This window comes from Triticum urartu, chromosome 6 (assembly GCF_003073215.2).
Source record: "Triticum urartu cultivar G1812 chromosome 6, Tu2.1, whole genome shotgun sequence".
Classification (NCBI taxonomy): domain Eukaryota; kingdom Viridiplantae; phylum Streptophyta; class Magnoliopsida; order Poales; family Poaceae; genus Triticum; species Triticum urartu.
In genome coordinates this window covers 130,471,019-130,482,881 of record NC_053027.1, presented here as the reverse complement: position 1 = coordinate 130,482,881, position 11,863 = coordinate 130,471,019, and the positions used below count along the sequence as shown (strand labels likewise).

Below are 11,863 nucleotides of genomic sequence, written 5' to 3'. Positions count from 1 at the left end.
AGGTAAGAAACGTTCTTGCTAGAAACCTATAGCAGCCACGTAAAAACTTGCAACAACAATTAGAGGACGTCTAACTTGTTTCTGCAGCAAGTGTTTTGTGATGTGATATGGCCAAAGGATGTGATGTATGAGATGATCATGTTCTTGTAATAGGAATCACGACTTGCATGTCGATGAGTATGACAACCGGCAGGAGCCATAGGAGTTGTCTTTATTTATTTATGACCTGCGTGTCAACATAAACGTCATGTAATTACTTTACTTTATTTCTAAAGCGTTAGCCATAGTAGTAGAAGTAATAGATGACGAGACAACTTCAAGAAGACACGGTGATGGAAATCATGGTGTCATGCCAGTGACAACGATGATCATGGAGCCCCGAAGATGGAGATCAAAAGGAGCAAATGATATTGGCCATATCATGTCACTATTTGATTGCATGTGATGTTTATCATGTTTTACATCTTATTTGCTTAGAACGACGGTAGCTTAAATAAGATGATCCAGTGTTCCCCCTAACTGTGCACCGTTGCAAAGGTTCGTTGTTTCGAAGCACCACGTGATGATCGGGTGTGATAGATTCTAATGTTAGAATACAACGGGTGTAAGCCAGATTTACACACGCAATACACTTAGGTTGACTTGACGAGCCTAGCATGTACAAACATGGCCTCGGAACACGGAAGACCGAAAGGTCGAGCATGAGTCGTATAGGAGATACGATCAACATGAAGATGTTCACCGATGTTGGCTAGTCCGTCTCACGTGATGATCGGACACGGCCTAGTTAACTCGGATCATGTTTCACTTACATGACTGGAGGGATGTCTATCTGAGTGGGAGTTCATTGAGTAATTTGATTAGATGAACTTAATTATCATGAACTTAGTCTAAAATCTTTACAATATGTCTTGTAGATCAAATGGCCCATGTTGTCCTCAACTTCAACGCGTTCCTAGAGAAAACCAAGCTGAAAGACGATGGCAGCAACTATACGGACTGGGTCCGGAACCTGAGGATCATCCTCATAGCTGCCAAGAAAGATTATGTCCTAGAAGCACCGCTAGGTGACGCACCTGTCCCAGAGAACCAAGACGTTATGAACGCTTGTCAGACACGTGCTGATGATTACTCCCTCGTTCAGTGCGGCATGCTTTACAGCTTAGAACCGGGGCTCCAAAAGCGTTTTGAGCGACACGGAGCATATGAGATGTTTGAAGAGCTGAAAATGGTTTTCCAAGCTCATGCCTGGGTCGAGGGATATGAAGTCTCCGACAAGTTCTTCAGCTGTGAGATGGAGGAAAATAGTTCTGTCAGTGAGCACATACTCAGAATGTCTGGGTTGCATAACCGCTTGACTCAGCTGGGAGTTAATCTCCCGGATGACGCGGTCATTGACAGAATCCTTCAGTCCCTTCCACCGAGCTACAAGAGCTTTGTGATGAACTTCAATATGCAGGGGATGGAAAAGACCATTCCTGAGGTGTATTCAATGCTGAAATCAGCAGAGGTGGAAATCAAAAAGGAACATCAAGTGTTGATGGTGAATAAAACCACTAAGTTCAAGAAAGGCAAGGGTAAGAAGAACTTCAAGAAGGACGGCAAGGGAGTTGCCGCGCCCGGTAAGCAAGCTGCCGGGAAGAAGCCATAGAATGGACCCAAGCCCGAGACTGAGTGTTTTTATTGCAAGGGAAGAGGTCACTGGAAGCGGAACTGCCCCAAATACTTAGCGGACAAGAAGGCCGGCAACACTAAAGGTATATGTGATATACATGTAATTGATGTGTACCTTACTAGTACTCGTAGTAGCTCCTGGGTATTTGATACCGGTGCAGTTGCTCACATTTGTAACTCAAAGCAGGAGCTGCGGAATAAGCGGAGACTGGCGAAGGACGAGGTGACGATGCGCGTCGGGAATGGTTCCAAGGTCGATGTGATCGCCGTCGGCACGCTGCCTCTACATTTACCTACGGGATTAGTTTTAAACCTCAATAATTGTTATTTAGTGCCAGCTGTGAGCATGAACATTGTATCAGAATCTTGTTTAATTCGAGATGGCTACTCATTTAAATCCGAGAATAATGGTTGTTCTATTTATATGAGAGATATGTTTTATGGTCATGCTCCGATGGTGAATGGTTTATTCTTAATGAATCTCGAGCGTAATGCTACACATATTCATAGTGTGAATACCAAAAGATGTAAGGTTGATAATGATAGTCCCACATACTTGTGGCACTGCTGCCTTGGTCACATAGGTGTCAAACGCATGAAGAAGCTCCATGCAGATGGACTTTTAGAGTCTCTTGATTACGAATCATTTGACACGTGCGAACCATGCCTCATGGGTAAAATGACCAAGACTTCGTTCTCAGGAACAATGGAGCGAGAAACCAACTTATTGGAAATCATACATACTGATGTGTGCGGTCCAATGAGTGTTGAGGCTTGCAGTGGCTATCGTTATGTTCTCACCCTCACTGATGACTTGAGCAGATATGGGTATGTCTACTTAATGAAACACAAGTCTGAGACCTTTGAAAAGTTCAAGGAATTTCAGAGTGAGGTTGAGAATCAACGTGACAAGAAAATCAACTTCTTGCGATCAGATCCTGGGGGAGAATACTTGAGTCACGAATTTGGCACACACTTAAGAAAATGTGGAATAGTTTCACAACTCACGCCGCCTGGAACACCTCAGCGTAATGGTGTGTCCGAACGTCGTAATCGCACTCTATTGGATATGGTGCGATCTATGATGTCTCTTACCGATTTGCCGCTGTCATTTTGGGGCTATGCTTTAGAGACTGCCGCATTCACTTTAAATAGGGCTCCGTCGAAATTCGTTGAGACGACACCGTAGGAATTATGGTTTGGGAAGAAACCTAAGTTGTCGTTTCTAAAAGTTTGGGGATGCGATGCTTATGTCAACAAACTTCAACCTGAAAAGCTCGAACCCAAGTCGGAAAAATGCGTCTTCATAGGATACCCTAAAGAAACTGTTGGGTATACCTTCTACTTCAGATCCAAAGGCAAGATCTTTGTTGCCAAGAATGGGTCCTTTCTAGAGAAAGAGTTTCTCTCGAAAGAAATAAGTGGGAGGAAAGTAGAACTTGATGAAGTATTACCTCTTGAACCGGTAAGTGGTGCAGCTCAAGAAAATGTTCCTGAGGTGCCTGCACCGACTAGAGAGGAAGTTAATGATGATGATCATGAAACTTCAGATCAAGTTACTACCGAACTTCGTAGGTCCACGAGGACATGTTCCGCACCAGAGTGGTACGGCAACCCTGTCTTGGAAATCATGTTGTTAGACAACGGTGAACCTTCGAACTATGAAGAAGCGATGGCGGGCCCGGATTCCGACAAATGGCTGGAAGCCATGAAATCCGAGATAGGATCCATGTATGAAAACGAAGTGTGGACTTTGACTGACTTGCCCGATGATCGGCGATCCATAGAAAATAAATGGATCTTTAAGAAGAAGACAGACGCGGATGGTAATGTGACCATCTATAAAGCTCAGCTTGTCGCTAAGGGTTATCGACAAGTTCAAGGGGTTGACTATGATGAGACTTTCTCACCCGTAGCGAAGCTGAAGTCCGTCCGAATCATGTTAGCAATTGCCGCATTCTATGATTATGAGATATGGCAAATGGACGTCAAAACGGCATTCCTTAATGGTTTCCTTAAGGAAGAATTGTATATGATGCAGCCGGAAGGTTTTGTCGATCCTAAGAATGCTGACAAGGTGTGCAAGATCCAACGCTCGATTTATGGGCTGGTGCAAGCATCTCGGAGTTGGAACATTCGTTTTGATGAGATGATCAAAGCGTTTGGGTTTACGTAGACTTATGGAGAAGCCTGCATTTACAAGAAAGTGAGTGGGAGCTCTGTAGCATTTCTGATATTGTATGTGGATGACATACTGTTGATGGGAAATGATATAGAATTCTTGGAAAGCATAAAGGCCTACTTGAACAAGTGTTTTTCAATGAAGGACCTTGGAGAAGCTGCTTATATATTAGGCATCAAGATCTATAGAGATAGATCGAGATGCCTCATTGGTCTTTCACAGAGTACGTACCTTGACAAGATATTGAAGAAGTTCAAAATGGATCAGTCAAAGAAGGGGTTCTTGCCTGTATTGCAAGGTACGAGATTGAGCACGGCTCAATGCCCGACCACGGCAGAAGATAGAGAAAAGATGAGTGTCGTCCCCTATGCCTCGGCCATAGGGTCTATCATGTATGCTATGTTGTGTACCAGACCTGATGTAAACCTTGCCGTAAGTTTGGTAGGAAGGTACCAAAGTAATCCCGGCATGGAACACTGGACAGCGGTCAAGAATATCCTGAAGTACCTGAAACTAAGGACATGTTTCTCGTCTATGGAGGTGACGAAGAGCTCGATGCTAGCTTCGACACAGATCTAGATGACTCTAAGTCACAAACCGGATACGTGTATATTTTGAATGGTGGGGCAGTAAGCTGGTGCAGTTGCAAGCAAAGCGTTGTGGCGGGATCTACATGTGAAGCGGAGTACATAGCAGCCTCGGAGGCAGCACAAGAAGCAGTCTGGGTGAAGGAGTTCATTACCGACCTAGGAGTCATACCCAATGCGTCGGGCCCGATGACTCTCTTCTGTGACAACACTGGAGCTGTTGCCCTTGCCAAGGAGCCCAGGTTTCACGGGAAGACCAGGCATATCAAGCGTCGCTTCAACTCCATTCGTGAAAGTGTTCAAAATGGAGACATAGAGATTTGTAAAGTACATACGGACCTGAATGTGGCAGATCCATTGACTAAACCTCTCCCTAGAGCAAAACATGATCAACACCAGAACTGCATGGGTGTTCGATTCATCACAATGTAACTAGACTATTGACTCTAGTGCAAGTGGGAGACTGTTGGAAATATGCCCTAGAGGCAATAATAAAATGGTTATTATTATATTTCTTTGTTCATGATAATTGTCTATTGTTCATGCTATAATTGTGTTATCTGGAAATCGTAATACATGTGTGAATACATAGACCACAACACATCCCTAGTGAGCCTCTAGTTGACTAGCTCGTTGATCAAAGATAGTCATGGTTTCCTGAGTATGGACATTGGATGTCATTGATAACGGGATCACATCATTAGGAGAATGATGTGATGGACAAGACCCAATCCTAAGCTTAGCTCAAAGATCGTGTAGTTCGTTTGCTATAGCTTTTCTGAATGTCAAGTATCATTTCCTTAGACCATGAGATTGTGCAACTCCCGGATACCGTAGGAGTGCCTTGGGTGTGCCAAACGTCACAACGTAACTGGGTGACTATAAAGGTACATTACAGGTATCTCCGAAAGTGTCTGTTGGGTTGGCACGAATCGAGACTGGGATTTGTCACTCCGTATGACGGAGAGGTATCTCTGGGCCCACTCGGTAATGCATCATCATAATGAGCTCAATGTGACCAAGTGGTTGATCACGGGATCATGCATTACGGCACGAGTAAAGTGACTTGCCGGTAACGAGATTGAACTAGGTATTGGGATACCGACGATCGAGTCTCGGGAAAGTAACGTACCAATTGACAAAGGGAATTGTATACGGATTGATTGAATCCTCGACATTGTGGTTCATCCGATGAGATCATCGTGGAGCATGTGGGAGGCAACATGGGTATCCAGATCCCGCTGTTGGTTATTGACCGGAGAGGCGTCTCGGTCATGTCTGCATGTCTCCCGAACCCGTAGGGTCTACACACTTAAGGTTCGGTGACGCTAGGGTTGTAGAGATATTAGCATACGGTAACCCGAAAGTTGTTCGGAGTCCCAGATGAGATCCCGGACGTCACAAGGAGTTCCGGAATGGTCCAGAGGTGAATATTTATATATAGGAAGTCAAGTTTCGGCCATCGGGAAAGTTTCGGGGGTAATCGGTATTGTACCGGGACCACCGGAAGGGTCCCGGGGTCCACCGGGTGGGGCCACCTATCCCGGAGGGCCCCATGGGCTGAAGTGGGAGGGGAACCAGACCCTAGTGGGCTGGTGCGCCCCCCTTGGGCCTCCCCCTGCGCCTAGGGTTGGAAACCCTAGGGGTGGGGGGCGCCACCCTTGCCTTGGGGGGCAAGGCACCCCCTTTGGCCGGCGCCCCCCTAGGAGATTGGATCTCCTAGGGCCGGCGCCCCCCCCTAGGCACCCTATATATAGTGGGGGGAGGGAGGGTAGCCGCACCCAAGCCCCTGGCCTCTCCCTCTTCCTCCCGTGACACCCCTCCATCTCCCTGCGCTTGGCGAAGCCCTGCCGAGATCACCATTGCTTCCACCACCACACCGTCGTGCTGCTGGATCTTCATCAACCTCTCCTTCCCCCTTGCTGGATCAAGTTGGAGGAGACGTCTTCACAACCGTACGTGTGTTGAACGCGAAGATGCCGTCCGTTCGGCACTTGGTCATCGGTGATTTGGATCACGTCGAGTACGACTCCATCAACCCTGTTCTCTTGAACGCTTCCACGCGCGATCTACAAGGGTATGTAGATGCACTCCTCTCTCCCTCGTTGCTAGATGATTCCATAGATTGATCTTGGTGATGCGTAGAAAATTTTAAAAATTCTGCTACGTTCCCCAACAGTTTGCATACCTTTCCCCACAAGACTCGATCTCCTCCGTTGTATTTCTCGCACTACATGGTGTTTGAGAAATGGATGACCGAGACACAGTCTTTCCGAAGAGGTCCCCTTAACCGATAGATAGGCCGGTACACCTACAATCCCCTACATCTGCTAGCCAATCATAGAAAGGATCCCCACAACTTACTCAACTATGCAGAGCCCATAATGGCTTGTGGCTGCACACGGAAGTTTCCAGCATGAATAATCTTATGATCCCTTTGAGCCTGGGTGGCGAACCAAAAAAGACAGCACTGGTATATCCCCAGGTGCCCGCAACCAATCCCACAAGTTAAGAGATCCTACTCATGTAATGTTTGAGGGTTGTAACTAATGCATAAAAACTGAGTAAAAGAGATATGATCAAAGTGTTCCTTGCCTTGCTGATGATCCGCAAAACCTAGTGACTCGTAGTAGCACGCTACGCACTCTGGGAATTCTAGCGCAAACAAACAATAGCATGCATAAGCACTCAAGCAAAGATGCAAGGGGAAAACTAAGAAGATCCATACGGAAGGTTCAACTAAAGAGGTTCGATTTGCAAAAAAAAGAATCAATCAAAACGGAGATACAGAACTGAAACTACGGTCAAAAGAACTTCGTAGACAAATCTGCTTGAAACCAAATTTTAATTTGTCAAAACACTATTCAAGTTGATTAAACAGGAAGAGGGGTTCGAGACGAAGATTTTGGCATTGGTTTCACTGGATTTGGGCAAACGGTTAAGAAACGGCGAGGGTTTGAAGATCAGAGGCTAATCTGCGATAAAAATAATCGCGGATAGGTCCCTGGCCGAAAATAAAATAAAAAGAAAAGACTAACGAATGAACGTTCGCTGTCTGAACCTAACCGGCGAACAACGTTCGTTAAAACGAACGAAAGGATGAACGTCCGCTAAGTAAATAAACCAACGAAAACCGATCTAAGGAAAATAACCGCGAAACTAAAAAAACCGGGATTAATGAAGAAAAACCGACCGGTCAACGGCGGAGGTTTCCGGCAGGCGGGCGACGGCTTTTCGGCGGGCAGCGAGGTGGCGGGGCGAGGCGAGGCGACGTGGGGCTGCGGCGGCGGCGAAGTGGCGCGACGGCGGCGGCTGCGCTGCTGCTGCGGGGCGGGGCGAGGTGGTGGCAAGGGGCGGCGGCGGCACTATGTAAGAGGAGGGGGGCGGAGCCGACTTGGGGGAGGGGTAGGCCGCGGCGGCGGGGGCAACCCGGACTCTGGCCGGAGTTCGGCTCGGTCACGCGGGCGAGCGGGAAGGCGGCGCGCTGTGGTGGGCCGGCTGGGCCTTCGGCCCAGTTCTGTCCGGATTTTTTAAAAAAAGAAACGATTCCGCCGAGAAAAATCCTAAATAAATAAAAAATTTAAAAAATGCCAAAACAAATTTTCACTGTCTAAATAAAATATTTAGAACAAAGTAAACATTTTCTTGGCCTAAAAATGAAATTTTGAAAAATGCATATTTTTCTAATTCAAATAAAATAGCGCTAAAATCCAAATAAAATAATTTATTTGATTTTAATAAATTTTCCTCCAATATTTCAATTACTTTGGAGAAGTCATATTATCTCCTCTCATATATTTTAATATTGGAAATATTATTTGGAAAGAAAAATAATTAAAACCAAAATGATCCACTTTTCAATATTTGAGAAAATTCAAATATGAAAACAATAAAATCCCCAACTCTCTCCGTGGGTCCTTGAGTTGCTTAGGATTTTTTTTTTGATCACAAAGCCAAAATGCAAATGAAATATGATATGCATATGATGACCTATGTATAACATTTTAAATTGGAAATTTGAGATGTTACAGACTCTGAGTCCAATTGTAACCTATCTTGTATAATAATATTTGACACAACTCTAACATATAAGAATCCTTTTTCCTTGTGTAAGTCAACTATATATACAAACCCTTTTTCCTTCTCCAGCCGCCCAACTTTTCTTCCATCGCTGCCTCGCCTCGACCGAGGTTGCTATTTAATTCGACCGACAAGGCCTCACAGGGGATGTTGAGGTGTCCTATCTCGATGCCACGGAGCTCCATGCTCACTCTGCCTTCATCTTCTTCTCTGCAAAATCAAGGTTGAAAAAAGGATCCATCCGCGCATGGTTTGGCTTTTTCCTAAATAAGGAGGAAGCTGTCGAGTGAGGATTGGCTGACTGGACTTGCACACAATTTTTCTTAGGCTACTTGTTAATACCCCCTCTTGTCAAAAAACTTCTTACATTTTGAGATTGAAGGAGTAACAAACAAGGAAATGTAAAGTCTATCACCACTTTGTCCTTCATCAGCATAAAGGTTTCTCAATCGATCTAGGAAAATGCAACTTTAGTTTAGTGAAGAAGTGCAAGCTGTATTTTTCTTTTCTGAATTGATTGAGACTTAAGAAAATCTCTGTCCATTGAAACCTAGCAAAACCCTGGTACAAAATGGATCATCACGCAACACATTACGTCCCAAATACACCCATTATCTTTATCTAAACAAATGGAAAACTGCATGATGCTGTTCCAAACTAACCACTGAACAGAAAAGAAAATGAAAGAACAAACTGGATCGAAGCTAAGCCGAACATCACCCTAGCAAAAACTGCCCTAGTCATTACAAACGTCCAAGCAGGCAGGCCATGACCCCCAACGCCGCACCGGCACCGCTCCACCAGCTCCCCACCGCTCCGCGTCCGGCCGCGGCTTCTGGTATCTTGGCCGCCACGCCGCCGTGCACACTTGGTATCGGGATGACCGTAGATGGCGGCGGCGTGGTGTCCGGCACTTCCGGTTCAGGCTCCGGCATGCCCGGGGACGGGACCTGCTGCATCGGCGCTGGGGCCGGGGTGGGAGGCAGCGACATGTGCCTAGCCCTCGGGTTCTGCGGTCCGGGTGCGGGCGCAACGATGCCAGGCGGGAGGATGAGGTCGCTCACCTGGAGCACCAGCACGCTGAACGCCTGCGAGGTGACCACCTTGACAAGCGTGGAGTTGCGTCGCGCGCCCCCGCCCGGCGCGCCAGAGGAGAACGTGATGCGGCTGGTGTCGCCTCCGGACACGCGGACGAACCCGACGCCGCGGCCCCGCGCGCCGGCTCCGGTCCCCTGGAGCATCGTCGTGACGATGGATCCGTCGCCCGTTCGGCCCTGGCGCAGCGCGTCGAGCCTCTCCTGGTCGAGGAAGTCGAGGACTGCGTGGAGCGCGAGCAGGTCGGCGAGCGCCGGCATAGGGAGGCGCGGCAGGCCTTGGAGCTCGTTGGAGAGCGCGGTGTTGTTGACGGCGAGGATGGTGACAATGGGGTGCTCGTTGATGGCGCGCGCGAGCCCGGTCTGGGTGAGCAGGGAGCTGAAGGCGCTGTACTCCGGGTAGGAGGAGAGGATCTTGATTACGTCGAATGGGGAGGCGGTCGTGGCGGGCATCATCCCCGGGAGGACGAGGCCGCTCACCTGGAGCACCATGACGTTGAACGCCTGGGCGGTGACGACCCTGAGGAGCGTGGCATTCAGTGGCTGCGGCCCGGTCCCGATGGGCCCGGCGTAGGAGAAGGTGATGCGGCCCTTCTCGCCGCCGGCGACGCGGAGGAGCTTCAGCTCGTCTCCCGGCAGCAGCGTGGTGACCTTGGAGCCCTTGCCCGTGCGCCCAAGCCGCAGCGCGTCGAGCTTCTCCGGGTCGAGGAAGTCGAGGACGACGTGGAGCGAGAGGAGGTCGCCGAGGAGCGGGTGCGGGAGGCGGCGGAGGGCGGCGGTGGGGAGGCCGGTGTTGTTGGCGGCGAGCACGGTGACCTTCTTCTGGGCGTTGATGGAGCGGGCCACTCCCGTGTCGACCAGCATGCAGGTGAAGTCGCTGAACTCGGGGAAGCCGGACAGGATCTTGACGATGTCGAAGGGCACGGGCGCGGCGGCGGCGGCCTCGGCGCTGGCCGGCGTCGCCGGGAGGAGCAGGAGGACGGCGGCGAGCGTGAGCAGGAAGGGGGGATTGGCCATGATCGGGTCTTGGGGTCGGCTTGCCTACTCTCGCATGCACCGAGGCTGAGAGGGTTAAGGATCAGTGATGGAGCTTGGTGCTGATTTATACGGCGCGTGCGTGGTGCGGGGGGTGTCGGAGATGGCGGCAAGGGAGCGGTCGGAGGCGTTTGAACGGTTGGAGCAGTGACTGGACTACTTCCAAGTTCCACAACGCTGGACACGGATCGCAACATTTTTCTTTCTCTCAAAAAAACACGGATCGCAACATGGACTACGATTTCTGCGATGTTGTAGCGATTAACGGCCCGGTCCGAGTTTACCCCGGGCCGAAATGTTGGCTTCGGCTCCCGTGCAGGCCGGAACCCCTGAGGGCCATCCACTGGGCTTGTTTTCGGTCAGCCCTTATACCTACCGTGCAGGACGTGGATCTCCACCGAGCCACCAGGTCGGCAGGTTCCGAAAATCCTATTTGCCGCTCGCTGCATCAAACTGCCGGCGCTTCGCACAGGCGAGCGACCGAGCAGCGACGCAACGGGCTGGCCCGTTTAACCGTTCCAACGCTCCCGGTTTTGGGAACCTTCTAGAGGTTCCCAGCTGGTTTTTTCTGGTTTTGAGAAACTTCTAGAAGGTTCCTTGAATTGGTTTTTCTTTATTCCGTTTTTTGTTTTGTTTTCTTTTTCTCTCATTTTCTTTTTTCTGCTTTTTCATTTGTTTCTATTTTCATAATGTTCACGGTTTAATGAAAATGTTCATAATTTTATAATTTTGTTCATGAATTTGAAATTTGTTCGTGTTCCAAAATTTTGTTCACGTTGTTCGAAATTTCAAATTTGTTTACAATTTTATAATTTTGTTCGCGAATTTCAAATTTATTCATGGGTCCAAAAGGGGGGATAAGGTGGTCAAAGGCACTATGCACCATGGCTCCCCCCTCCACCACCTCTCTGGCGACTCCTAGGGCGACTCCACCGGCGATCCATGGTGCTCCAACTTTGTGAATCCCTCCGGCCAAGATGGTGCCACCTCTCCTGGACCTTTCTCCGGGGGTGGAAATTGCCAACAAGGTTAGAGCCTGATTCTCCACTTCTGTTCATTGCCTCGGTCCCAACCACGCATTTCATCTGGTGGTCTCCTTTAGCCATTCTTCCTTCCTCCTAAATGTTGAACACGTTGGCTTAGCCCTAGAGGCTTGCATTGGGGGGTCTCCATCCCATCTCAATGTTTCTCTCATTCGTGGACAAGTTTTT

At 48.5% G+C, this 11,863-nt stretch overlaps 1 pseudogene; it reads right to left on the bottom strand.

Annotated features, from left to right (window-relative positions):
* Window positions 1–9,266: 9,266 nt before the first annotated feature.
* On the bottom strand, window positions 9,267–10,281 carry LOC125513305 (annotated as a pseudogene).
* Between the last annotated feature and the right edge of the window lie 1,582 nt (window positions 10,282–11,863).